The 27508-nt window shown below is 50.5% G+C and overlaps 1 protein-coding gene across 3 annotated transcripts in view; it reads left to right on the forward strand.

Moving 5' to 3' along the window:
- Positions 1-4012: 4012 nt before the first annotated feature.
- The window catches only part of Rims3 (regulating synaptic membrane exocytosis 3), a 49688-nt gene continuing 26192 nt past the window's right edge, over positions 4013-27508 (forward strand). The window contains exons 1-3 of one of the 3 annotated variants that reach the window (XM_045151245.1): positions 4013-4078; positions 24165-24338; positions 26167-26212. The gene's annotated coding sequence lies outside the window, so the exon portion shown is untranslated. Of the gene's footprint in view, positions 4079-4420; positions 4539-20894; positions 21026-24164; positions 24339-26166; positions 26213-27508 lie in introns of those variants that run through there. The other 2 variants (XM_045151247.1, XM_045151246.1) reach the window with 2 other exon arrangements.

The raw sequence follows: 27508 nt of genomic DNA on the forward strand, positions 1-27508 counted from the left end.
AGATGCACAAGGGGGCGCACGCGTCTGGAGTTTGTTTGCAGTGGCTGGAGGCCCCGGTACGCCCATTCTCTATTTATCTGTCTCTTTTTCTCTGTCTGTCTGTCGCTCTCAAATAAATAATAAAAATTAAAAAAATAATTTTTTTTTATTTGAGAAGGGGCAGAGAGAGAGTACGAGTGTGTGAGGCCCCTTGCCAATGCAAAAGAACTCCAGACACATGAGACATATGCGCCATTTGTGCATCTGGCTTTACATGGGTACTGGGCAATCAAACCCAGGCTGTCAGGCTTTGTAAGGAAGCACCTTTAACCACTGAATCATCTCTCCAGCCCTATTTATTTTATTTTCATACATGTGTACAATTTGTACTGACCAAAGATTGGTGATTAACATTTCTATCTCCTTATCCTTACTTTGTGCATCTGGCTTATGTGGGACCTGGAGAATTGAATTTGGGTCCTTAGGCTTGGCAGGCAAGCACCTCAAGTGCTAAGCCATCTCTCCAGCCCTATTTTATGTTTAGAGTCGTTAAGTTTTTGTCTTCCAGTGATTCATAAAACACGTGATTTTGTGTGTGAGCTGTAGTCATTGGTGGGTCATTTCTGTATTCTATAATGTTTCACTGACCCCTCTCGTCCTGCTTCATCACCATAGTAGGCTGGCAACATTGCCTTTATAATATGTTTTATTTATTTACTTATTTATTTGAGAGAGGTAGAGAGAATGCATGTGCCAGGACCTCCAGCCACTGCAAACACCAGAAGCATGTGCCCCCTTGTGCAACTGGCTTACATGGGTTCTGGGGAATTGAACCTGGTTTTGCAGGAAAGTGCCTTAACAGTTAAGCCATCTCTCCAGCCCTATGGTATGTTTTAATATTAGGTAAGGTGAATTTCATCACCTAATTTCTTTTCTTCCCTTTTTTATTTGATTTTTTTGGTTTTTTAAGGTGGGGTCTCACTCTAGCTCAGGCTGATCTGGAATACACTATGTAGTCTCAGGGTGGCCTTGAACTCATGGCAATCCTCCTACGTCAGCATCCCAAGTGCTGGGATTAAAGGCATGTGCCACTATGCCCATTTTTTAAAAAAAAAAAATTATTTTTATTTGTCTGAGAAGGAGAGGGAAAGACAGACAGACAGAGAGACAGTGAGAATGGGTATGTCAGGGCCTACTGCCACTGCAAACACATTCCAGTCTCATACACAAACAGACACACACACACACACACACACACACACACACACACACACACGAAAGAAAAAAGAAAGGAAGAAAGAAAGAAAGAAAAATTCCAGACACATGTGTCACTTGTGTATTTGGCTTTACATAGGTACTGGGGACTTGAACTGGGGCCATCAGACTTTTCAAGCAAGGAACTTTAACCATTGAGCAATCTCTATAGCCCCTCATTTCTCAATTTCTAAATTATTTTAATCCTGCATATTTCAATCCTGAGCTGGGCATGGTGGTGTATGTCTTTAATTCCTGCACTCCAGAGGTAGAGGTAAGAGGATCACCCCAAGATTACATAGTGAATTCCAGGTCAGTTTGGGATAGAGTGAGACCCTACCTTAAAAAAGGTGGGGGCTGGAGAGATGACTTAGTGGTTAAGGCGTCTGCCTACAAAGCCAAAGTATCCAGGTTCTATTCTCCAGGACCCATGTAAGCCAGATGCACAAGGGGGCGCAAGTGTCTGGAGGTCTAGAGTTCATTTGCAGTGGCTAGAGGCCCTGGCATGCCCATTGTCTCTCTCTCTCTCTGCCTCTTTCTCTCTCAAATAAATAAATAAAATATTTTTTTTTAAAAAGGAAACGATCCTGCAGTCCATTTCACATCATCCTTCTGGAGACTAATATGGAGCTCTGGATGCCTTGAAATTGCACAAAATGTACATTTGCATATTTCTACAGAGAGAGAGAGTCCCACATTTTCAACAGATGTGCAAAGGGACTGTGATGCCACAGGGAGCACCTGGTTTACAGGTCTCTGACAGGGGCGGGGAGGGCATAGAGGAAGCCTGATTCCCTTCAATTCTTCCAGTCCTCATGCTCTGCTCTCTCTATCCTTCACCACCACCATTGTTCCAGTACTGACCTGGCCCTCATCTTTCCCCCAGCTGCTCCAGGACAACTGGTCTACCACAGACCCTACTTCTAGGCCTAGGCCTGGTGTGCATTAGACAGCAACAATGTTTAGTTAATAAGTAAAGTCCCAGCTTCACACCTGAGTAGCAATGGCACCCAACTGTGGGCTTTCCACATTTCTGGTGAGAAGGACTGAGATAATGTGAGGGAGACCTTTTATTTTATTTTTATTTTTTATATTTTTAGAATGAAAGAGACAGAGAGAGAGAGAGAGAGAGAGAGAGAGAGAGAGAGAGAGAGAGAGAGAGAGAATTGGTACACCAGGGCCTCTGCCACTGTAATCAAAGTCCAGATGCATGCCCCACCTAGTGGGCATGTGCAACCTTGCACTTGCCTCACTTTTGTGCATCTGGCTTATGTGGGATCTGGAGAGTGGAACACTGGTCCATAGGCTTTGCAGGCAAGTGCCTTCACCACTAAAACATCTCCCCAGCTCAAGAGGGAGACCTTTTAATCCCAAACATTTCCCTGGTTGTCATTACCTTCCCACTCGTTCACATTTTGTGTCCTCAGCAAAGAGATTGCTTGTTTTAATACTGTCCACTCTGAGAGTGGAGTTAAAAACACTGGAGTCTGGGAATGGAACTGACCAGTTCTAAGCAAATTAAACACAACAAACTGCTGGGTGTGGTGGCTCATGCCTTTAATCCCAGCACTCGGGAGGCAGAGGTAGGAGGATCACCGTGAGTTCAAGGCCACCCTGAGACTAAGAGTCCAGGTCAGCCTGGACCAGAGTGAGACCCTACCTCAAAAAAACCCCCCAAAAACCCAAAAATCCAAACAAAACCAAAAAAAACAAAAAGCAAAAAACCAACAAACTGGACCCTAGGGCAGGTGCACTCAAGTATCCTCAAATCCTATACGACTTGAGTTCGGACTCAGGGTGTCCACTTGAAGTTCACTTAGGCAGATGCTAGACCCTAGAACAGGGTCCCCAACCTCAGTCCTACTGACATTCTTTGGTGTGGACACTGGCCACTGCAGGTCTCTTCTCACCAGATGCTGGGTAACCACCCCCCCCACCAAGTTATGGAAATCAAAAATGTCTCCAGCCATTGAAGGCAAGTGCCTTAACCGCTGAGCCATCTCTCCAGCCCCAGCCAGCTATTGTGAAATGTCTCCTGGGGTCAACATCATCCCAAGCTGAAAACTGCAGGCCAGGAGAGGGGCAAGAGAAGGGATTAATTTAGGTCCCAGGGCAGGACACTCCACGGCTCCTCAGCCTCTGTCAGGAAGGGATTTTGGAAAGTCCTTCATAATAGGGACTGGGACAAGTGCTTTCTCTCTGAGCTTCTTTTATTCTGTCTGGAAAATGGACTGCGTGTTTGTAAGTAGCTGGGCCTTCTCTCACCATCTGACATCTCTGGATCTGGTCCAGGGTAGATCCCAGGCACCTGGGAGGTTTTCCAAAGGTAAGGAAGGATGGGAATGAACAGATGGCAAGGGATGTGATGGAGAGAGGTGGACAGGCAGAAGGCAGGGACATCCCAGGGCCAGGGAAAGGCCTCAGTGAACCCAGACCTGCTCACTCCTTTGCAGGCTTCAAACCAGGCAACCCCAGACTCTACCGACTCGCAGGCCCCGCCCACCAGGGCCCCGCCCCGCCCCGTAGCCCCGCCCTCCGCAGGCCCCGCCTCTCTTCGCCTCCCGCCACCCGGGGCTCGGGCTTTGCACCCGGCGGTGACTGCGAACAGTGGCGGCTGCGGAGCCGGCAGCGCAGGCGGGCGGAGAGGAGCTGCCCGGCCCGGTGGCGGGCGATGCCCCCTTGAGTCGGTGTCGCCGTCCCTCCCCGCCCCGCGTCCCTAACCTCTCCCCAGTCAGTCCGCGCCCGCCGGCGGCCGGGCCGCGCCTACCGCCAGGTCCGCGGGGCGGGGTCCCGGGGCAGCACCTGCCCCTCCGCCTGCCGAGCCCCGGCCCCATCCCGCCTCGGGGTAAGTGGGCAGGCCTCCCCGGCGAGTGGGCGTGGGGAGGGGGCTGCGGTCGGGGGGAGACCACGAAGGGAGGGGGTTCCGGCCGGCCGAGAGGCGCAACGTTAGGGATGGATATGTGCCAGGTCTGGGGGGCGGGGGCCGGGCGGTGAGCACGGCGTGTGATGATGGCTCTGGGCTTGGGGGTGGGCGCTGAGGTCTGAGAGGGGGGCCAAGGATAGAAACCCCATAGTCTTGAGTTTTTTTGCTGATGCCCAGAGCACCTGGGGCCCTGGTCTTCAACCACACTGCCTCGCATGGCATTTTTGGAAAGTGCTTAAAATCCCTCCTGGAAAGGGAGCTGGAAGGCAGCCTGGTCATCTCCTTCCTGCCTGTGCCCTGGTTGAGAAGAGGCCACTTTTTCCTACCAACGTGACACCATTGTGGTACCCAGAGAAACACCCCCCAGCCCATCCCACGAAAGGTAAGGGGTGGTGCTCATGCCAGCCTCAGGGTGGCAAGAGGGGGTTTCTGGGAAGCTGGGAAAGAGTGGTCAATGGCACGGTGGGGAGCTCAGGGTTTTGAGAAGCTTGACAAGACCCTTTGTGGGCCCCTAGGGCATCCTCTTGTTTGTTTGGGAGGACATGGTCCCTGACTGGCCTTCTTGCCTGAACCTCAGGCCTCCATCATCTTTTCTGGACAACCCAGGCCTGAGGTGTGGGTCTCCTCTTCCTCTTCTGGAAGCTCAGGAGGCTCCATAGCCCGTGGTTCTGTGCTGAGGTGGGCGATGTTATGCCTAAGGCCAGAGAACAAGGGGCTGTAGCTGGATAGTGCCACCTGGGGGGCCGTTTGAATGTACCTCCTGGGCTTGAGCCTGAGAGAATAGCTGTGTCCAATCCTAATCCCCTGGACGTCCTCTGGGAGTGAGGAGGGAAGCTGGGTTTTTGCTTTGGTCAGGTTCTCCAACCCATGATGACTTCTCAAATCTGAGGTTCTTGGGTTTGGGGTCTGAACGGTGGGAGAGGGGGGGCTTTTCTGGGTTGAGCCAGGTCACCAAAGGGTTAACAAGCCATCCCCATAGTTGCTTCCAGCCACCAATTAGTCGGTAATCACGCAGCTTCCAACTGTCCCTAGGGGCCTGTGGGCAGCCTAATGGGACATTCTCTGGCCGGGGAGGGCGGCTGCTGGGGAGAGGGGCCCTTACAACTTGTGCTTAAACCAAGTGCCAGGACCTTTGGAATTTGTTTAGAGCAGCTGCCTGGCTTAGAGGCTTCCTGAGATTCTATACTCACCCTACCATTTGCAGGGTATGAAGCCCAGAGTTGATTAAACTTGGCCTCAAACCCAGGCTTTGCCACTTTCTGACTGTGTGGTATTAAAGAAATCACTTCCTCTCTCTGAGCTTCTTTTGGTGAAATAGACGCACCTCCTAGGAGTAATAAATGCAGTGGTGGGTTCCGTGAATAACTGCTGAACTCTGAGCAACCTTGTGCCAAGTACTTGCTGGGGTAGGCTTGCAGGAGCCAGGAGCTGAGGACTCAGCAGGGACCATGGTCCCTTTCCTCCGGACATGTGGTCTGTGTCTCTGTCTTAACTGTTCTCTCTCCCTCCTTGCTAACCACTGCTCCTGATCTCTGGACATTAATTGGATTTTACTATGCAGAGTCCAGGCCTGAAGCTGTTACTCTCTGGGCTCCTCCTTTCCCTGTGCAGGTGCTGAGCTTGGTGGAGTCTGTCAGGGTCTGGGTGATGTCCGTCTACAGCTACACTTCTAGCTGGCCCTTTAAGGAGCAAAGAAAACAATTATCCAGCCGGGGCATTGCATCAGCTGGAGCCTGGAGGGTCTCTGGGGAAGGGGGTGGGCAGGCTAGTGGTTGATTTCATTAGTGCCATTTGAGAGCTCTCACCTGAGTCCGCCCCACTCCCCGGCCACAGTCTCCTCCTCCACGCCACAGAACCTTCAGGGATCTCCCACCCTGGGAGGCTCACCTTGGAGGACCCTCCTGTGCACCCCAGTGGGGTGTCAGGCCCAGGTGTGGGGAGGTGCCCGGCACACTGGCCTTTGGCTGACCGTGGCAGTGGCTGTCCTGCTAGCACGCTGCTGACTTGGGGTGCTGAGCGCATCTCCTAGACAGGCATTTTGCTGACAATGGGGGTGCTTCCTTCCCTCAGTTTGATCGACCCGGGGGTGATTTTCTCTCATTGGTTTCTCCACACTGGGGAACAGTGACAGTCACCGGCCTCTCCCCACAGTGTGACGGTCTCCCACACAACAGAGGAGCTTATGGGTTGAGAGAGGTGAGTCACGGGACTATGGGGTCTAGGGCAGAGAAGACAGTAGGTACTTGGGCATCATACGGGGCAGGGTTCGGGTCCTCCATTTCCAACCTGTTACCACTTCAGACAGTGGCCTGTGCTCACCAGCCTCTCTGTTCTGGAAAATGCGGGGTGTTGGTGCATGCCTGTCTCCTTAGCACTTGGAAGGCAGAGGCAGGGAAACCACCATAAGTCTACATAGTGAGTTCCAGGCCAGCCTGGGCTATAGTAGGAGACTTTTCCTTAAAATACCAACCAGTCAACCAAACCAGGAATGACTTGTACCCACATAAGCCCACTCTGCCTGGAAGGTGGCTAGGTGATTAAATGTCATAACTGGCCATGTGTCACCCAGCCCAGGGCCTTTAAGAGGAAGCCCTGTAGATGGTTCTCTTCTCTTTGTAAGTTTGCACTCTTCACATCTTGAGCTCAAGATGGCTGGACAAGAGCCAGGTGTCGTGGCACATGCTTGTAATCCCAGCACTTGGGAGGTGATAGCAGGTGAACCAGGAGTTTAAGACTATCCTGAGCTATTGCAAGTGTGAGGTAAGCCAGAGCAAACAAACAGGGCTGGAGAGATGGCTCAGCGGTTAAGGCACTTGCCTGCAAAGCCTGACAACCCGGATTTGATTCCGCAGTACTCACATAAAACAAGATGCTCAAAGTGGCATATGTATTTGGAGTTCATTTGTAGTGGCAAGAGGCCCTGGTGTGCTCACTCTCTCTCTTTTTCCCCCTCCCTTTCCTCCTCTACCTCCCTTCTCTCCTTTTACTCCCTTCCCTTCCTGTTATGTGTCTCTCTCTGCTTGCATACAAAAAAGTATTTAAAAACAAAACACGATAACTGGGCAAGAAAAGAAGGCTGGGGAGGAGTGCACGAAGAGAGGAATGAGGCCCTTCTGTCTGTGTTGCAGGAAGAGCTGTCAGCCCACCTAGTTCCACTGAGGCACCCAGCTCTGGGAGCCAGGTGACTCCTGGCCTGTATGGAGCCTGCATACCAGTGGGGTGGTGATCTGGAGCAGGTGATGAGCATCGAGATGAAGGGCTCAGGAAGGCTCCTGAACATCTCATAGCCCTACCTTCTGGGGCCCGCGAAAGGTTTTTGCAGAAGGTGACATCTTTAGCAAAGGCTTGAAGGAGGCCAAGCAGCAAGGATGAGGGAAGGAGTAGTGTGTTTAGGGCCCAGATAGTGGTGGGAACAGGAGGGGGATGACAGGCCCTACCGTTCTGGGATAGCAGGGTACTAGAGACATGATGGGGAGAGTGTTATCCCAAAGCCATCGGCAGCCCTTAAAGGGTTTGAAGCAGAGGCAGAATCAGACTTCCAGAGTGTGGCTTGCAGGCAGTCTTCTTGGGAGTGAACTTCTGCCTTCTAGCCCTTGCTTGAGTAGCAGCAGCAACACTGGTACCCAGGCAGCCCTTGTTTATGTGGCTTGTCCCAGGAGGGAGAATGCCTGCCCGTCCTGGTCCCTTCAGCTCCCTCTCTCTGGGCTAAGCCACATCTCAGCCTTGTTGATGAAGCTCAGTCCTTGGGGCCAGGTTTTCCCAGTCTCCCTGGGGAGCCAGAGGGCACATGGCCAGACTTTGATACTAGGCTGGTCTGTGTTCACATCTCAGCTCTGCAGTTCGTGAACAAGACACATGCACCCATCTCTAGACTTTAATGTCCTCAACTATAAAATGGAAAGAGGAACGTGACATTGTAGCCTGAAGTCGTAAGGCCCTACCTCGGTGTCATGGCATTTTTACTGCCTCGAGTGAGGACTGCCACCTTCAGCTTGCTGGGGGTGGGCTGGGTACATCTCAGCGAGCCCATGATCACCCAGAATCCTGGGTTTAATAGGACCCCATATGTAGTTTAATTTTCTGTTGTCCCTGTCTTGAAAAGCTTTATAATTTTGAATAAGGGGTCCTGGGTTTTCGGTAGCATTGAGCTCTGCATATTATTGAGCCCATAAACCAGAAAGAGCAAGGGAAACAATTGCAAATCACTCCCAAGTGGAGGACATTGAAAGCAGAAGGTCTGACTGACTGCCCAGAGCAGCATGGGGTGTTCATCGTGGTAAGGCTTCATATGATGTTTGCTGTATTGCTTCTCTTCTAAGATGAGCTTTGCACACTCATCTTCATTTGTGAGGTGGGCACGATTGCTGCCTGTATGGTACAGATGGGGAAACTGAGGTTATTTGGCCAAAGTCATATGCTCTCAAAGCCAAGTTATCTAGTGGCAGAGAGCAGATCTGGGCTGGGGAATCTTCACCTAGGAGGAAGGGGGTACCTGAGCTGAGCCTGGAGAACTTTGTATTGGTCTGTCTGTCCATCCATCTGCTTTTGGGATAGGATCTTGCTTTGTAGGCCTGGCTGGCCTGGTTCTCACTTTGTGGATTCAGGATGGCCTTGACCTCTTGGCAGTTCTCCTGCCTCGGCTTCCCAAGTGCTGAGATTATAGTCATGCCCCATCATGCCTGGCTGAGAGAACTTGGCTATGCCCAGAGGGATGCAGCAGCAGAGGGGAAGGGGAGGTGCTCTCAGCTGGGTACTGTCTATGCCCATGACATGCCGCTTGGCCAGGAGAAGGGGATTCAAGGCCAGATGCCTCAGAGCCCAAGAGATGGTAACGTTTTGGCTTCATAACGCTGCCCCTCAAGTTCAGGAACCTTGGCCACTCTACCCTTAGGTCCTGCTGCTGCCACAGTTCCTCAAAGTTTCCACTCCTCCCCCTTCACCCTCCCCCCATCTCATTAACTTGTCCTGACTAATTATCTTTGCCGGGTTCAGGACCTGAAGGTCTTCACTGCTTCCTAGACTAGCAATCAACCTCAGGTTCAAACCCAGGTCCTCAGCTCCCACCCACCTGCACCTGCACCTGCTCTGCTTCCAGGGTCCCTAGCTCATCTCTATCACCATCACCCACACATTTGCTCAAGCTGGAAGCTGGAATTTCTCCTGGACGCCTCTCTCCTCACCCCCACATCCTCCAGCCAAACTAGCACGTCTGTTAGTCTTCCTGCATAGCTCTCTCATGTCCTGGACCCTTCTTCCTGCCCGTGCGCCCCTCCAGACCGCCATGGTCGCTCAGCTGGACATCAGCAATGGCCTGCTACCTGCACTGCTTACATTTCTGTGTTTGCCCCACTTGGTTTCTTTTTCTTTCTTTCTTTTTTTTTTCTCACTGTAGCCAACATGATCTAAAGATAAATGTTTGATTGTGTCATTTCCCTGCCTAAGCCTTCCAGGACTTCTTAGAATAAAATTCACACTCACTGACGCAGTCTCCAAGGCCTTGTGTGTGTGATCTGCTCCTTACCTACCTTTTTGCATTGTCTTTACCAATCTCCCTGTCCCCCCGCTTCAGGATGTTCAGGCATGCCACCGTCCTGGATGCTGGGGTGATGCACGCCCCCTCCTGGCTCCTACTGTTCCTAGACGCCAGCTCCAGCATCATTTCAGCTGGAAAGCCTAAAAGCCAGGAGCTAAAAACCGCCCCTCCCCCTCCACGGACCACTTCGTGGTCCCCTTCCCTTCCTTTCCCAGCATTTCTTTTTGTTCTGCGTGGCTGAGGAATCCCGTGTCGCCCAGCCGTGGCACTTCGTAGGTACACAGTGAGCTGGATGGTGCGAGGAAGAGCAGGTGCCCCACGCTGCAGCATCCACACCGGCCTCACTGCTGCCAGGCCTGCCTTTTCCAGTCCTTTCTCTGTTCATCCCCACGGCGATCTTTCCAAAACATTGAGCTGACCCTGTCACCCCCTGCTACTTAAAATACTTCAATAGCTCCCCATTGCTGAGAGGAAAAGGCCTCCGCTTCTAATCATGGCGTTCAAAGCTCTCTCTGGTTCCTGCCCGGCTCCCTGTCCAGCCCCATCTCCCCTGCTTCTGTGGAGCAGCACTTTGAACACCTGGCCGTTCTTTTAGCGTGCCAGGCTCTTTTATGCCTCTGCGTACCTACACTTGCTGTTTCCTCTGCTTGTAATGCCTCCCCCCCAACTCTGTCGCTGTGGAGAATGCCCCTCACTCTTCAAAACCGGCTCAGCCACCACCTTTGCCATGACGTCTGTGCAGAAGCCATTGCTCTTCCCCGACTGTGAGCCTACCACTCTGCCGCCGAACCTCTGCGGGGCTCCGTTCCTCCCACTAAGCTGGACGCTTCCAGCTCAGGCATAGTGCGTGCTTTTCAGGGTAGTTCATCTTTACTTCCGGCTCCTGGCTTCTCTCCTGTCTTAATTAGGGAAAGCCACTCAAAGCAGCTTCAGCAATAAAAGAAGTTTATTACAAGGAATAGGGTTTATCACTAAGAAGAAGGAACAGGGTTAGCTCTGGGGAGGTGGCAGGAAGGCCAAGAGAGCTTGATCCAGATATTCTCTGCATCCTGCTGGCTGCCCCTTTGCCTTTCTGTCTCCATGGACTGGCTTTCTCTACTTTTCTCCAGCTGTGAAGCCACCCGTAGTTTGTACACTGTTACCCTGGCTTCCATCCACATTGGGAGCTAATCCCCAGGACTTGGTGGAGCTAAGCCCGTACTCCCAGGAGAGGGTCTGATTGGCTCTGAGGGGTCAGGTGCTCACCTGGGCCAATCACTGTAACCTTCTGGGAAGGTTCACAAAGTCAGACCCGTGAATCTGGCTACTGGTGCCCACCCAAGAATCCTTGGTTGGACAAGTACTTCAAAAGCCATCTACTGACTCCTTAGAATATTGGGTGCTATAGGCAGGTGGGCCGAACACCAGCTTTACGTGCAGTGCCTGGCGAGAAGGAGCCCAGAATGGTGACTTAAGTGAGATTCTTCCTAGGGTGACAGTGGCCACAGCAGGCTCTGAAGATATGTCATGTGTAATTTAGAGGCCTGAGCATAGAGGGAGGGAAGTGAGACCTGGATTTCCTGACCTCCCTGGAGTGGGAAGAGGAGGGATGGGAAGGCATGAGCAGTCAAAACCATTTTCTGCTATGTGTGGTGGCGTGCCCCTTTAATCCCAGCACTTGGGAGGCAGAGGTAGGAGGATTGCTGTGAGTTCAAGGCCACCCTGAGACTCCATAGTGAAGACCAGGTCAGCCTGAGCTAGATTGAGACCCTACTTCAAAAAACCAAAAAAAAAAAAAAAAACCAAACAAAAAAACCCATTTTCTTTTCCTCCTCACCTTCCCCCTCCCTCTCTCCTTCTTCTCTTCCATTCTTCCCTCTTTTTCTTTCTCCCTTTCTTCCTTTCCAGTGCTGGGACTCGAACCCAGGGCCATGCACATAGTCGGTGAGTGCTCTCCCACTAAGCTACGTCCTTAGCCCTTGAGGTTTCATTTGAGACATTCTCACCCTGTAGCTCAGGCTGGCTTTGAAACTCCCTCTTCCAGGGTATACTCAAACTCAGGATCACTCTTCCTCAGCCTGCTATGTGTTAGAATTAGAGGTCTCACCACCATATCTGACCAGAATGATTTTTCCTACCAAATCCTGTTCATCCTCTAAGACTTAACTCATTTTCTTTCTTCAACGAAGAACCATCCCATGCTCATTCTACCTCCCAGCAGCCAGTCATTCTTTTTAAAAAACGTTTTATGTGTTAGAGAGAGAGAGAGAGAGAAAGAGGCAAATGAGAGGGGGGGGGGGGATGGGCACATCAGTCGCTGCAGCCGAACTCCAAATGCATGCACCACTTTGTGCATCTGGCTTATGTGGGTCCTGGGGAATTGAACCTGGGTCATTTGGCTTTGCAGGCCAAGTGTCTTAACCGCTAAGCCATCTCTCCAGCCCTAGCCAGTCATTCTTGACCTGCATGTCCTCTGGTATTTTGAACACATGTTACTACACAACACATTTCATCTAACCCTTACATCCTGTAAGAGGAGGTACTTTATTACGTGCTATTATTATGCCCATTTTATTTTTTTGGTGTTTCGAGGTGGGGTCTGGCTCTAGCTCAGGCTGATGTGGCACTCAGTCTGTAGTTGCAGGGTGGCTTCAGACTCACAGCAATCCCCTTTTCTTTGCCTCCTGAGTGCTGATATTAAAGGTGTGTGCCACCATTCCCTGCTTATGGCCCATTTTATTGATAAGGAAACTGAGGTTCTAAAATGTGGTGTCTATAGCCAAGAGGCACAGCAGTAACTAGAGTAAAAGCTCTTACTTTTGTCTTCGTACCTTCCTGCCTACGTAAGGTTGTGAGGGCATCCCAGCCAGGTACCAGGTAACTGCCCAGCCCAGGTGCATTCTAGAACAAACGCTCCCCACTGTAGGGCTTATGAGTACAAACAGAGTAGAACTTTACTTCCACCAGAGTGGAAGGAAATCTGTTTGATCTACGCTTTGTATGCGTGTGACAATGCACAGGTCTCTTAATCTCTCTGGGCCTTACTTTTCTCATTAAAAACTGGTGTGAGGAGCTGGAAAGATGGCTTAGTGGTTAAGGTGTTTGCCTGCAAAGCCAAAGGATCCTGGTTCGGTTCTCCAGGACCCACGTAAGCCAGATGTAGAAGGGGCACATGCAACTGGAGTTGGTTTGCACTGGCTGGAGGCCCTGGTGCACCCATTCTCTCTCTCTCTCTCTGCCTGTTTCTCTCTCAAATAAATAAAATAAAAAATATTTTAAAAATGGGATGAAGGGTTGGAGAGATGGCTTAACAGTTGAGGTGTTTGACTGCAAAACCCAAGGACCTAGGTTTGACTCCTTAGGACCCATATGAGCCAGGTGCACAAGGTAGCACATGCTTCTGGAGTTCGTTTGCAATGGCGAGGCCCTGACACACCCATTCTTTCTCTCACATAAATAAAAAATAAATATTTAAAAAAAATGGGATGAGAATTTCTGTGGTGAGTTTCATATTAAATGGAGGCTGTGGTGTCAATTTGTAAATAGGAAATAACTGAGAAATTTCTACAAAATTGTTATCCAGAATGGGTGGTGGCAATAGGATGCCAGCTGTGCCCAGCTTCTGCAAAAGGAAGGCAAGGAGGTGAGCTTCCCAGCAGGGGGAAATAGAACCTTTGGTGGGGCCTGGGGTGGCTTGCAGGGGTTACCAGATCTGCCACCATATCACATCCGCTCACATGTGGAGAAAGTTGGTTTCCTGTCAACTCTGGTAAGTCCAAGGATGTCCCACAGAGAAGTCAAGGGAGTTACTAGTTTGCCGTTCTTAACTTCTCAACACTTCTCCCTCCCTTTGAATACACATACACAGAGAGAGAGGGGGGAGAGAGCGAGAGCACGCGTGCACGCCTGTAAGCAAGCTCTCACACTGGGCTTAGACTTCGTTGGTAACTCTGTGTAGCTAAAGTTTAATATAGCTTCATCTGTTTGGCCTTTTTTATTTTTATTTTTATTTTTATTTTTTAATTTATTTGAGAGAGAGAGAATAGGTATGCCAGGGCCTCTAGCCACTGCTGACAAACTCCAGACACATGTGCCACCTTGTGCATCTGGCTTACATGGGTCCTGGGGAATTGACCCAGGGTCCTTTGGCTTTGCAGACAAATGCTTTAAGTGCTTAGCCATCTCTCCAGCTCCTGTTTGGCCTTTTGAGATAGTGCCTCACACTATGTCCCAGGCTGGCCTAGAATTTGCTATATGAAGCCCAGGCTGCTCTTGAACGTGTGGCAACCATCCTGCCTTAGGCTCTGCTGTAATTACAAACACGAGCCATAATGCCCAGCTGTAGTGTTGATTTTTACTGTACTTACTGTCTTTTTCTATTCATTAAAAGAAATGTTACCTTTCTGTTTATAGAAGCAACGGAGTTTCTATTTAAAACAGGCATGTTTAAGCTTAACGTGTCCGTTTACAAAAAAGTCACGTGTAGGACAGATGTGGATGTGGCAGAAGTCCCTGAGGTGGACATAGTGTCGTGTGGCCCAGGTGGAATTAGTTAAGTGGCAGGGGAATGTCCGAGATGTGGACCATTGGCATGCCTGGTCTTGAGGTTGTCTCTTCCATCTGCCTGAAATTTTGGGGTCACGTCTCTGCTATGCTGGCCTGCTCTCCTCTGTTCATTCTGTGCCTTGCCTAGGTATAATTTCATTGATATTCTTTCTCTCTCTCTAATTTTCTTTCATGGGGTTCAAACCCAGGACATTACAGTGCTTTACCACTGAGGCACCCCACCAGCCCTGGCTGGGGTTCTTTTGTAGAATCTTGCCAATTACTCTGCAGACAGAATTTGTGCCATGGTCCCTACAACATGTTTGAGAAGGGGCTGTTGGAATTGGGTTTGTGGATAGGGACAGAACCTGGTCTCTATGTACAACAGAAGCCTTCCTTGAAGCTTACTAAGGCTTAGAGTCCCAGGGGTCAATGAGGCCTTGGGAACCTCAGGTGAGGGTGAGGCAGTCCCTGGAGTTTCAGGCCCCAGAGTTTTGGTCCCAGGGACAGCAAAGCTAAGGCTTTGAACTCCCAGTGGTGCCTGTTCCCCAAACCCCTCTTCTACTCATTTCTTTTAAATGAGAGTGAGAATGTGATAGAGAGAGAAAGAGAGAGCGTGAATTGGCATGTCAGGTCCTCCAGCCACTGTAATTGAACTCCAGATACATGTACCACCTTGTGCACATGTGTGACCTTGCATGCTTGCATCACCTGTGTTTCTGGCTTACATGGGATCTGGGAAGTTGAACATGTGTCCTTAGGCTTTGCAGGCAAGTGCCGTAACCGCTAAGCCACCTCTCCAGCCCTTCTCTCTTCATTTCTTTCTGACTACTTGTTCTCTCAGGAGGCCTCAGAGGCAATTGTTTTCTCCACAGAGTCCAATAAGAGGACAGAGAAGAGAAGGCAGACAGTGGTGGGGAGGGATACTCACTGCCAAGTCACGTTCACAGTGGGGGCATGCATGGCCTGGCGCCAGGAGGGTGGGAGCCTGGGCCGAGAGTGGGTGTGGACTTGTGTGTCCATGGTGAATGAGGGTTGCTGTGAAGGTATATTGTGTGAGTGTGTCTGTGGTGCATGGACTTTCCTGTGATGGGCCTCAGGTTCGCTGTGAGGCCATTTTCACGTGGCATTTGGGTTTATATATGCGTGGCAGGGGTTCTCGTGTGTAATGTGCACGTGGGTCTGTGATTGTTGCATCTTCGTAATGTATGTCTGTGATTTGTGTGTCGTGTGTGAGAGCTTCGTGTCTGAATGCGCGTGTGCTGGGGTGTGGTGTGGGCTCATTGTTCTGTGTCTGTGCACAGCATGTTCTGAGTGAAGGTGTGTGACATGCCTGGAAGGGGCCAAGAGACAGAGGAGGTGCTGGGAGCATTGTGCTTGGGAAAGGACTGCAGCTGAGCTGGGTCCTGGAGGGAGGGTCCCCAGGGCGGGCAGCAGGCACGATGGCGCCTTCCGGCTTGGCGCGGACCTGGTAACAGGAGCCCCTTCCCCTCATGAAATATTGATCGGCCTTGCCAGCAGCCCTGGCCAGGGGAGGGGCCCGCAGCAGTGCGCACCGACCGCTGTCCTTGGTGCTGCCAAGGCCACCCCCGTATAGGGGCCATTATTGCTCAGGCAAAAGCTAGCCTGGGGGAGGGAGTCTCAGCAGGCCCCTGCCCTCAGATCCTCTCATCTTCTGTCACTTTTTCACCTCATCTAGGAAGGGGGAGCAAAGGAATCAAACGGGTGTCTTACTGGGATCCAGTATCAGGGCTGGGGTGACCATGCAGCTCTGGGTTTGCCTAGTGCAGGCCTAGTTTACACATCTACCTGTGGTCCTCCTGTGCTGGTCACTAATGTCCTGTTCACTCTCACGAGGGTCCTGGTTGGATGGTAAACTATGTGCTGCCCAACAATGCGACTTGGATCCACAGATGTATTCCTTTGTATCTTTCTGCTCTGTCCTGGAGTTCTGTAGCCACGTGGGTGTGCTTTGCGTGGATGCATGCATGGGCATGTTTGCGCATGGCACGATGGGTGGATTGCTCTTCCTGAGCAGTGACTGATCTGGGCTAGGTGCTTGGGAGTCCCAGGGTCCTTAAGTTACCACTGTAGCTCAGACCCCCTTGCCCCCAGAGTGTCCAGCCCCTGCTCTGCCCATCTAAATGCTGCTTCCCTGGCAGGCGTGGTGGTGCTCACCTGTAATCCCAGAGGGTCACACAGAAGGGTTGTGAATTTGAAGACAGCCTGGACTACGTAGCCTGCCTCTAAATCAGCCAACCAACCAGCCAGCGTTGCTTTCCAAAAAGTCAGGCTGTGCTTCTTTTCAGGCTTCGGTTCCTCCCACCCCCAGGGAGTCCGGGGGCTTCGCCTTCTTCCAGCATCTTGGACAGGCCTGTCTGTAGTCCTCCACATCAGGGTATTGCTGGTCTTCTGCATACTCCTGGCATTTTCTGTGAGTTCTACTTTTTAAAATTATTATTATTGTTATTTTGGTTTTTCAGGATAGGGTCTCACTCTACCCCAGGCTGACCTGGAATTCACTGTGGAGTCTCAGGGTGGCCTCAAACTCACAGCAATCCTCCTACTTCTGCCTCCCGAGTGCTGGGATTAAAGGCATGCGCTACTACACCTGGCTCAAGTTCTACTTTTTAAAGTTTTGTTATTTTTATAAAATTTATTTGAGAGAGAGAAGGAAGCAGATGGAGAGAGAATGGGCGCCCTAGGGCCTCTACCCACTGCAAACGGACTCCAAACACTTGCGCCACCTGTGCATCTGGCTTACTTGGGTCCTGGGGAATCAAACCTGAGTCCATTAGCTTTGTAGGCAAGTCATCTCTCCAGCCCTTGTTTTTGTTATTTGAGACAGATGTCACTATGTAGCCTAGGCTGACCTCAAACTCACAGAAACTCTCAGGTTCTGGGTGGAGTGCTGGGATTCCAGGCCTTGCCTGGCTTCTCCTTCCTTCAATGGATTCCATTTTCCTCCCATTTCTCACTGGGGATGTTACCTCTTGCCTGCCCTCACCTGTATTTTCCTCTGGGCACTTAACCTCCTTTCCATACCTCACTTTCCCCTCTGGAAACACCCATCTCCTGCCCACTCGCTCCCTAGGTCTCCTGAGCTCAGTGGACCTGATGGCCTGCCTCTTTGCAGAAGCTGCAGGATGAGCTCAGGCTCCTCATGACTAAGATGGGGACTCATCTTCCCCTTAAGCCAGTGTTGTCCTCTGGTGCCTTGGGCTCTCATATGCTCATCTTCCCTATAAACCACCTTGGGTTCCACTTATTCCATCCCTCCACCTTTGTCTGTTCTCCACCTCCTGGCATTCCCCAGCCTGTCGCTCATGGCCACTCCTTCCTCATTCTTCTTCTCACACACAGGGCCGTAGGGCAGCCCTTCCTACCTGTGCGGCGCAGCCTCCCCACTGCCCTCCTCACTGTCAGCTTGCTTCTGACTCTGCACAGTGTCAAATTGATCTCTGGAAAGCACCTAAATCTCATCAGATTCCACTCCTGCAGGATGAAAGGCCTGTTCCTTAGCTCCACAGACAGGGCCCCTTATTGGCTGTTCACAGCCTCCCTTCCTAGTCCCCTCTTCCACACTTGTACTCACGCCCTGCTCCACCGCCCAGCTCTGTTCCCTAGCCCCTGAACATGCCTGCTCTCCTGACCGACCCCCGGGTGGTTCCCACAGTGCTTTTGCCTCTCCAGGCCCACTGAGAGATTCTGCAGTGTTTTTCCTGGTGCCTCCTCTGGTCTCCTGCATGCTGAAGTGTTCACACCTGCAGAACAACTAGAGTATTCTCCCTTTACCTCTCAGGGCTGTAGTGGTCCACAAGCCATGAGCAAGGGCATCACCTGGGACCTTGTGAGAAACACAGCATCCCAGGCTGCATCTGCACCCCATGGAATCAGAATTTGCATTTCAACAAGATGGCCAGGTGATTCATGTCCATGTTTACATTAGAGAACTGCTCTAAAGCTGTACGGTTAAAGAGTAGAAGCTTGCCTTTTTTGACCTGGAATTTGCTCTGTAGTCTCAGGGTGGCCTTGAACTCATGACTGTCCTCCTATCTTTGCCTTCCAAATGCTAAGATTAAAGGCATGTGTCCCCACACCGGGCAAGAATCTTACTTCCATGTGAGCATGGCCTTAGCCAGGGTAGATGGTCTTCTCTGTCTTCTCAGGGTGGCCTTGAACTCACAGCAGTCCTCCTACCTCTGCCTCCTGAGTGCTGGGATTAAAGGTGTGCACCACCACGCCCAGCTAGATGGTCTCTGGTGCCAAGTCTAGCACCACTGGGTGAGGTACCACATCTGACCAGATCCCATGGGATAGCGGAGGCGGTGGATGGTGAAGATGGCCAAGAAGGTTGTGTCCTTTCCTGCCTGGAATCTCTAACCTGCAAGGCTCCAGCGTGGACTCTAAAGCTGACTCCAGAAAACACTCTAGCAACGTGAGGAGGAATTGATTAATCAATAACACGTAGTTATGAAGCATATAGCAGAACTTGTCCCTGTTCACAAAACACACATTGGGGGAAATGTCTGTTATTTTAGCATATGCTTTGAAAAGAAAAAAAATTTATTGTTTTTTCTTGATTATAGCATTAATACAGTTTCTAAAGTAGTAACTAGAAAACACAATATGTCACATGAAGGAAATAAAAATGACTCACAGTTCTACTCCCTAGTCCTGTTCATTTAATGTTTTGAGTCTCCATTTACTCCTTCAACAAATGTTTACCACGTCCTGCTATGTGGTGAGGCCCAGGCCAGGTACCAGGGGTCTGGGATGAAAAAGGCAACACAGCTCCGATTTTGAAGCAGTTCACGGCCTGGGGCTGGGTGGAGGAGACTGGCTTTGCGCAAGTTACAAACAGTATGTTTGTTCCCAGGACTGCTGCGACAGGAGTGCCACAAGCAGGGTAGCTCAGAGCGGCAGAGATTTAGTCTCTCGCAGTTTGGAGGCTGGAAGTTTGAAACCACAGTCGGCAGGGTTGGTTTCCTTGAGGGTAGTGAGGAGAATCTGTCCCATGCCTCTCTCCTGGCTTCTGGTGGCCACCGGCAACCCTTGGCTCATTGTCCTGTTACTCCAGTGTCTACTTCCATCGTCACATGGCATTCTCCCCTTGCCATTGTGTTATGGCGGTCTCCTATAAGGATGCTAGTTGGAGAAGGGACAAACGCACCTGCAGTGTGACCTTAAGTAATCGCATCTACAGTGACCACTTTTTCCAACATACCGCGCTCTAGGTACTGGGGGTTAGGATTTTCACCTTCTATGGACAGGGAGGGGCATACTCGCATCTGTAACCATCAAGGTCAGTTCAGATTTCCAGAGGAGGCTAAGAACAGACTCACCTTGCCTGGGTGGACTGTCCTAGGAGAACACCTTCAAACAGAGACTGAAGGAAGGAGTTGGAATTAGCCAGGCAAGGGTAAAAGAACATCCAAGGGCTGGAGAGATGGCTTAGCGTTCAAGGCACTTACCTGCAAAGCCAAAGGACCCAGGTTCAATTCCCTAGGACCCACAGGAGCCAGATGCACAGGGTGGCACATACATCTGGAGTTCGTTTGCAGAGACTGGAGGCCCTGTCGTGTCCATTCTCTCTCTCTCTCTGCCTCTTTCTCTCTTATATAAATAAAGGCTGGGTGTGCTGGCACATGCTTTTAATCCCAGCACTCGGGATGCAGAGGTAGGAGGATCGCTGTGAGTTCAAGGCCACCCTGAGACTACATAGTGACTTCCAGGTCAGCCTGGGCTAGAGCAAGATCCTACCTTGATAGCCAAAAAATAAATAAATAAGATATTTTTTTAAAAAGAGAGAACAGATAAGTATGGGGTCCTCAGAGCACAGGGCTAGGCACAGCCAGAGGTCTGGGCACATGGAAGATGAAGCAGCACTTCTGAGGAATGGCAAGAAGCAAGCGTGGCCACATATGCAACAGGACCCGAAGAGAGGAAATCAGTTTTGGTGTTGTGGGTCTGGGATTGGGTAAGGGGCTCTTTTATCCTCAAGGAACTGGGGAGCTGTGGCAAGCATCAAGCATGGGGACATCCCTGTGGGCAGAAGCCGTCTCCTCCTAAGAGTGTACATCCTAAGGGTGGTGTCGCTACTCTAAGTCCCTGGTTCTGTGGGAGGACATGCCATGTCCTCAGGAGTCCCCAGGCTGGGAGAAGGCACATGACCAACCTGTGAGGCACGTCTTGTTGGAGAGCAGGAGATACACCATGCTTTCAGGAAGGCTGCTCTGGGCAGGAGACAAGGCTTCCCTGGTCCCGGATCTTCTATACCCTTAGATGTGCTAGGTCCTGGGAGACTGGGGACACAAGAGCGGACCTGGCCACTCCACCCCAGCACTACAGTGAGGGCTATGACTAAGAATGTGTCCAGGGCCTGGGTGGCTCCCTGAAGCAAGAGGCCTGGATGCTAGGAGAAGTCAGGTCTCAGGGGATGTCTGGAGTCTGTTGTCTTCCTACGCAGGACCAGCCCACTCGTCAGAAGGCCATCCCTTTCTGTATGTGACGGGAGGGGACCCACCCTGCCCAAAGCTGCCTGTTATTGCCTTGCCTGGGTTGGGTGGGCCAGCCAGGGTGGAGGAGAAGTGGGTCAGCTGGTAGCCATGGTGACAGCAGCTGCTCCCTGCTAGCCTTCCCATCTCCTCACCACAAACCTTACCGATGAGCTCCTTTGTCTGGTCTGGCAGGGATGGGGGCCAGGAGGGTGGGATTGGGGACCAGAGTGCTGCTTACGTTCAAGCTTGCACAAGAGCCTGCTCCTGCTCCAAGCTGGTGCGTGCGCCTCAGCCCAGAGAATCAGTTTTGGGGTAAGACACACCTCGCTCCCCTGCCCGTGGAAGCTATGGGGCTCTTGTCCCTGTGGCTGCAATAAGACTAGGGTGAGAGGGTGTGGTGCGTGACTGTGTGCAGGTGTGGACCCAAGTCTGAATGCCTGTGACGGTCCATGTGGCTGCTTTGATGTGCCTTTGTGTGGATGAGCATCTTGGTGTGAGTGTGTGTGTGTGCGTGTGTGTGTGTGTAGCCGTGAATACATGTGATTGTGTCTTTCCAGGCGCATCATCTCTGTGTGTTTGTATAATGTAATCACACATTTGAAATTCAGTGTTTGTGTGTGTGTGACAGAGAGAGAGAGAGAGAGAGAGAGAGGGAGAGATCGAGAAGGAGAGAGGGAGAGTGAGATCTGAGGACACAAGTCTTCACATCAGGAGAGGAAGTAGGACAGCCTGCTGCCTTCTCTGGCAGGGTGTACTTGCTTGGCCTAGGCTGACACCCTGATACTTCTCTCTGAATTGGAAAAGACAAAGCTGGAGCTAAGCGGCCCCTCTGCCCTTCTGCAGATGCAGGACTGTCTGGGATTGGCCCCAGTGGGGTGGTGAGTAGGCCCAGGGCTGGATGAGGGCTGAGGCAGGGCTCTCAGCTGGCTGACCCAGGGTCCAGTGGGGGCTTGCGAGCTGAGGCCAGGGCGGCTCCACGGGCGACTTCCCAGCTCACTGGAGAAGCTCGCACTTGCTCAGTGCTCCGAGCCGGTGGTGGGAGGAGATCCTGTTCGCTTCCGAGTCTCCTCTTGAAGAAGTCGCGCACGGTTAATGGGAGCTACCACAAGCACTTACCATGTACAAGGCACTATTTTTAGTAAAAATCAGGTATTGCCCAAGTGGGCACTGAGCATGTACCAGCCTGTTTTTTTTTTTAAATTTTTCTTTAAAAAAATAAATTTTATTTGGGAGAGAGGAAGGGGGGGGATGGGCATGACAGGGCCTCTAGCCACTGCAAACTAACTCCTGGTTTACGTGGGTACTGGCGAATCAAACCCGGGTCTTTAGGCTTCACAGACAAGTACCTTAATTGCTAAGCCATCTCTTCATTCTGGTTTTTTTTTTTTTTTTTTTTTTTTTTTGAGGTAGCATCTCACTCTAGTCCAGGCTGACCTAGAATTCACTATGAGTCTCAGGGTGGCCTCAAACTCATGGCAATCCTCCTACCTCTGCCTCCTGAGTGCTGGGATTAAAGGCGTGCGCCGCCATGCCCTGCTAAAATGCTATATAATTACATGTGGTTACTTTGGGGATGGTGGACAGAGCAAGGGAACTGTTTATGGACACATATTCTCCTATCCCTGCTTAGCTTCTGAAATCAGAAAAGATTGGATGCATTCAGGTTGTTATGTCTTTCTTCTTCTTCTTCTTCTTCTTTGAGGTAGGGCACACTCTAGCCCTGGCTGATCTGGAACGCACTCTGTAGTCCCAGGCTGGCTGAACTCACAGCAGTCCTCCTATCTCAGCCTCCAGGGTGCTGGACAAAAGGCATGCACCACCGTGCCTGGCTGAACATGTACCAGTGTTGTTTTGTAACATTTTATCTAACACTCTTCAAGCACACGTGGTCACCCTACTTTCGGGCTGAGGAGCTGTGTGATGGGGGTTGGTGTGAGCCTACTGGCTGCACTGGAGAGTGGCAGGCAGTCTGACTTTCTCACTGCCTCCCAAGCTTGTGTTCTCCTCCTCCGCCACCTGCTCCTCAAGGGCCCAGCCGGTCCACAGTCCTCTGCCAGAGTCGAGCAGGTCCAAGTGGCCATTAGACTCATCCTAAAGAAGAGAAAAGGAAAGGTCAGAGATGCTAGGTGACTTGCTAAAGGTCATGTGGCTGATGGTCTGGCTAGGAGTGCCTCCCACTGTGACTGTTGTGTCTAAGGAGATGCACAGGTTCCATTTGTCAGAGGGAGGCTGGAGAAAGGGAGAATGAGCTCCTTAACATGTGGGGCCTGCATGAGTCTCTTGTGGAAGGTTTTTTGTTGTTTTGTTGTTTGTTTTGTAGGGTGTCACTCTAGTCCAGGCTGACCTGGAACTTATTTTGTAACCCTAGGCTGACCTCAAATTTAAGATGATCCACCTACCTCAATCACTCAAGTACTGGGACTAAAAATATGTGCCACCATGCCCAGTATAAAGATAAAACAAAGAGGGCTGGAGAGGTAGGTGGCTTAGTTCTTAGGAGCTTGCTTGTGGAGCTTAAGGACCTATGTTCAGGACCCACATAAGCCAGACGTACAAGGTGACACATGCATCTGGAGTTCCTTTTGCAGTGGCTGGAGGCCCTGGTGTACCTATTCTCTCTCTCTCAAATAAATAAATTAATTAAATTTTTTTTTTTAAAGAAACTGTTTGTGGTGGTACATGCCTGTAATCCCAGCACTTGAGCAATGGAGGCAGAAGGCTCAGGACTTTGAGCCCAGCCTAGGCTAAATGAAATCATCTCAAAAACTCAAAAAATAAAGTTCTCAGCCGGGCGTGGTGGCTCACGCCTTTAATCCCAGCACTTGGGAGGCAAAGGTAGGAATATCGCCATGAGTTCGAGGCCACCCTGAGACTCCATAGTGAATTCTAGGTCAGCCTGGGCTAGAGTGAAACCTTACCTCGAAAAACCAAAAAAAAAAAAAAAAAAAAGTTCACTTCCTGTTGCTGGGGATGGACCCCAGACTTGACTCATGCTAGGCAAGCGGTTCACTCCTGGGCTACATTTCCATCCCTAAAAAACAAAACAAAACAAAACAACAACAACAAAAAAACCACTTCAAGTCTGCCAGGTATGGTGGCACACACCTTTAATCCCAGCACTCGGTTGGCAGAGGTAGGAGGATCGCCATGAGTTCGAGGTCACCCTGAGACTCCATAGTGAATTCCAGGTCAGTCTGGGCTAGCGTGAGACCCTACCTTGAAAAACAAAACAAACAAAACAAAAAACCCTTCAAGTTGAAGGGCATAGGCGGTTTGACATTAATGTGCCTAAAGATGAACTTGGAGACTAGGAGTTTTACAAAGAAGGAAGCACAGAATCTAAAGCTGGATTTGTTTATGGTCCCACAGCTATCTGTATTGTTTATTTTATCTCCACAAGCTACTAGAAGCCCTCGGGAACCATCCTCTGAGCTTACCTCTTCCCTTCCAGACCCTTCTGTCACCTCACCTCCTCCTGGGAGCCTGCTCTCGTTGCTTCACCTCCTTTCCTGAGGCTCGGTGTGTCAGCAGGAGCGAAGCCTTGTGCAGATGTCTTAGGGGCGTGCTGTGGGGAGGGGCATAGCCCCTGGGGATGCAGAACTCCACACCCAGATTCCTCAGCTCGGTGAGTTTGGGTTTTCTTCCAGAAGACAGGTGGGGAGGGAGCACCTGCTGGGTCATAGAGACCTGGGGGGGGGTCCAGGGCACTTGGATTGGCGCTTTGGTCCTGGGCTCGCTCCTTCCCCTTCGTCAGAGGCTGCAGGCCGGCATTGAGATGGAAAGGCAGTGTGGGCTTGGAGGCGGCTTCTCATCAGCCCGTGCTGAGCACTGCATCCAGAAGGTCTCAAGGCCAGGTGTGGTAGTGCACACCTTCAATACCCAGCTAAGGTAGCAGGGTTGCTGTGAGTTGGAGGCCAGCCTGAGACTACAGAGTGAATTCCAGGTCAGCCCGAGCTAGAGTGAGACCCTACCTCGAAAAACCAAACCAACAAACAAAGAAGGTCTGAGGCCCACCTGACCTTTAGGGGAATGAGGTGCTGCAGGCGGGAACCCCAGTCACTTGTGGACCCTTCCAGACCTGTAGTCCAGCACCCTCGGATGGGTCCTTAGTCTTCCCTGTTGAAATAGTGGATGGGGGAAAACAAAAAGGAAAGAAAGAGTGGTTGGCGGGTGGCTAGGTTTTTGAGGTAGGGTCTCCCTCCAGCCCAGACTGACCTGGAATTCACTGTGTGGTCTCAGACTGGCCTCGAGCTCACAGTGGTCCTCCTACTTCTGTCGCCTGAGTGCTGAGATTAAAGGCGTGCGCCACCATCACACCTGGCCTATCTTGGGCTTTTGAGTGTTTCTTTTCTGTCACAAAAAGGCTCCTCTTGGTCCTGGGGACAAAGCTTGGTGGGCGAGAGTACTTGTACAAGCATGAGGACCTGAGTTGATCCCTAGCACCCATGAAAAAGCCAGGTGTGGGGACTAGAGAGATGGCTTAGTGGTTAAGGCACTTGCAGGCAAAACCAAAGGACCCAGGTTCGATTCTCCAAGACCCATGTAAGCCAGAGGCACAAGGTGGATCATGCATTTGGAGTTGGTTTGTGTACCCATTTCCCCCCACTCTTAAATAAATAAATAAATAAATAAATAAGTAAGTAAGTAATATATATATATTTTTTTAAAAGCCAGGTGTGAGGATCACTGTGAGTTCAAGGCCAGCCTGGAACTACAGAATGAGATCCAGGTCAGCCTGGGCTAGGGTGAGACCCTACCTTGAAAAAACAAACAAAACCTAATCAAACAAAAACAAAAAAGCTAGGTGTGGTGGCACATGCCTGTAATCCCAATACTGATGAGAGCAGAGACAGGAAGATCACTGGGACTTGATGGTCAGTCTCTATATGAAAAAAACAGTGGGTGTGGGTTCTGTGAGGGATCTTGACTCAAGGAAATAAGGCAGAAGAGCAATTGATATCCTTCTCTGGTCTCTGCACACATGCACACATGTATACACACACACCCACCCACCAATTTTTGTTGTTGTTTTTTTATAGTGAAATGAGAACTTTCATTATTTGATTCAGTGCTGGTGATTTAACTTAGGGCTTCTTGTACTCTTTGGCAAGACACTCTGTTGCCCTTAAAACATCTATTTCTTTTGAAGCCATGTACAAATAATAATGTCCAAATCGTTTTGTATACATGTCATTAAAGTAGAAGCAACATTAAGGCAATGAAAGGGACTTGGGGGTCAGAGGAGGGAGAAGGGTGAGAGTATGGGGTGACCAGCATTAAAGTACAGGATGTACTTGTGTGAAAATGCCTTTATGAAACCCATCACTGTGTACAATGAATATATTCTCATAAAGAATAATGTGCAGAAAATGAAGAGAGACTATTGTTGTGTAAACAAGTAAGTGTGCTTCAGCTGCAGTCAGCTCTCCACTCATGTTACTTTTTCTCTAAAGGAAAACCAGGAAGAAGACAGTCTTGTGAACCAAGAAACCATCCCAGGTACTTCCAGATACTTCCTTTTTGCACAGTAACAACTTCTTCTTTTTCTTCTTCTCCTCCTCCTCCTCCCTCTTCCTTCTTTTTCTTTTTCTTCCTCCACCTCCCTTCTTCTTTTCTTCCTTTTTTTGAGGTAGAGTGAATCTCACTCTAGCCCAGGCTGACCTGGAATTCACTATGTAGTCTCAGGGTGGCCTCGAATTCATGGCGATCCTCCTACCTCTGCTTCCCAAGTGCTGGCATTAAAGGCATGTGCCATCATGCCCAGCTTCGTGTTTTTTTTTTTTTTAAGATTTTATTTTTATTTATTAGAGTCAGAGAGAAAGGGAAAGAGAGAGTGAGAATAAGCGTCTCAGAGCTTCCAGCCACTGCAAACGAACTCCAGATGCAGGAGCCACTATGTGCATCTGGTTTATGTGGGACCTGGAGAATCAAACCTGGGTCCTCAGGCTTTGCAGGCATGTGCCTTAACCGCTAAGTCATCTCTCCAGCCCCATGTTGTTGTTGTTTTTCTTAAAATGTGTTTATTTACTTGAGAGAAAGAGGCAGAGAGAGAGAGAGTGGGAGAGAGGGAGGGAGGGAGGGAGGGAGGGAGGGAGGGAGGGAAAGAGAGAATGAGCATACCAGGGCCTTTAGCAACTGTAAACGAACTCTAGATTGTGTGTGCCCCCTTGGCTTACATGGGTCTTCGAGAGCTGATCCTTTGGCTTTGCAGGCAAACGCCTTAACTGCTAAGCCATCTCTCCAGCCTCCATGATGTTGTTTTTGATGTGCTATTTGCAGTGTTTTTTTTCTTTTTTCTTTTTGAGGTAGGGTTTCATTCTAGCCCAGACTGATCTGACACTCATTCTGTAATCCCAGGATGCTCTCAAACTCAGAGATCCTTCTACCTCTGCCTCTCAAGTGTGCCACCATACCCAGCTAACCCTATCTCTGAGACTGCCAGGGCTAGAATCTGGACCGGTAGGTGAGGCCCAGAACCTCAGGCCTAGTGCTTTGGGTCTGGCACCTCATGTCCCCTTGTGGAATGGTCTGCAGGCAGGGTGGCCTGAGCATTCGGCAATTTTTCAGATCCCTTGGGTGGCTGAAGAGGAGAAAATGGCTCTGTATGGTGCAGAGTCCTGGATGTCAAACTATTTGCTTGTCGGTCCATTCATTATTTATGAGGAAACATGAGCTCCCAACTTGGCAGGGTCAGGAATTCTGACCCTTCTCACCCCTCAAGTGCCCTGGAGGCTCACTGGGGAAGTGTTGGCTTTTCCAGCTGTGTCTGAGAGTTCTGGGGTGCCTCTGAGGTGC

The sequence above is a fragment of the Jaculus jaculus genome, chromosome 5 (genome assembly GCF_020740685.1).
Source record: "Jaculus jaculus isolate mJacJac1 chromosome 5, mJacJac1.mat.Y.cur, whole genome shotgun sequence".
In the NCBI taxonomy this organism is placed as follows: Eukaryota; Metazoa; Chordata; class Mammalia; order Rodentia; family Dipodidae; genus Jaculus; species Jaculus jaculus.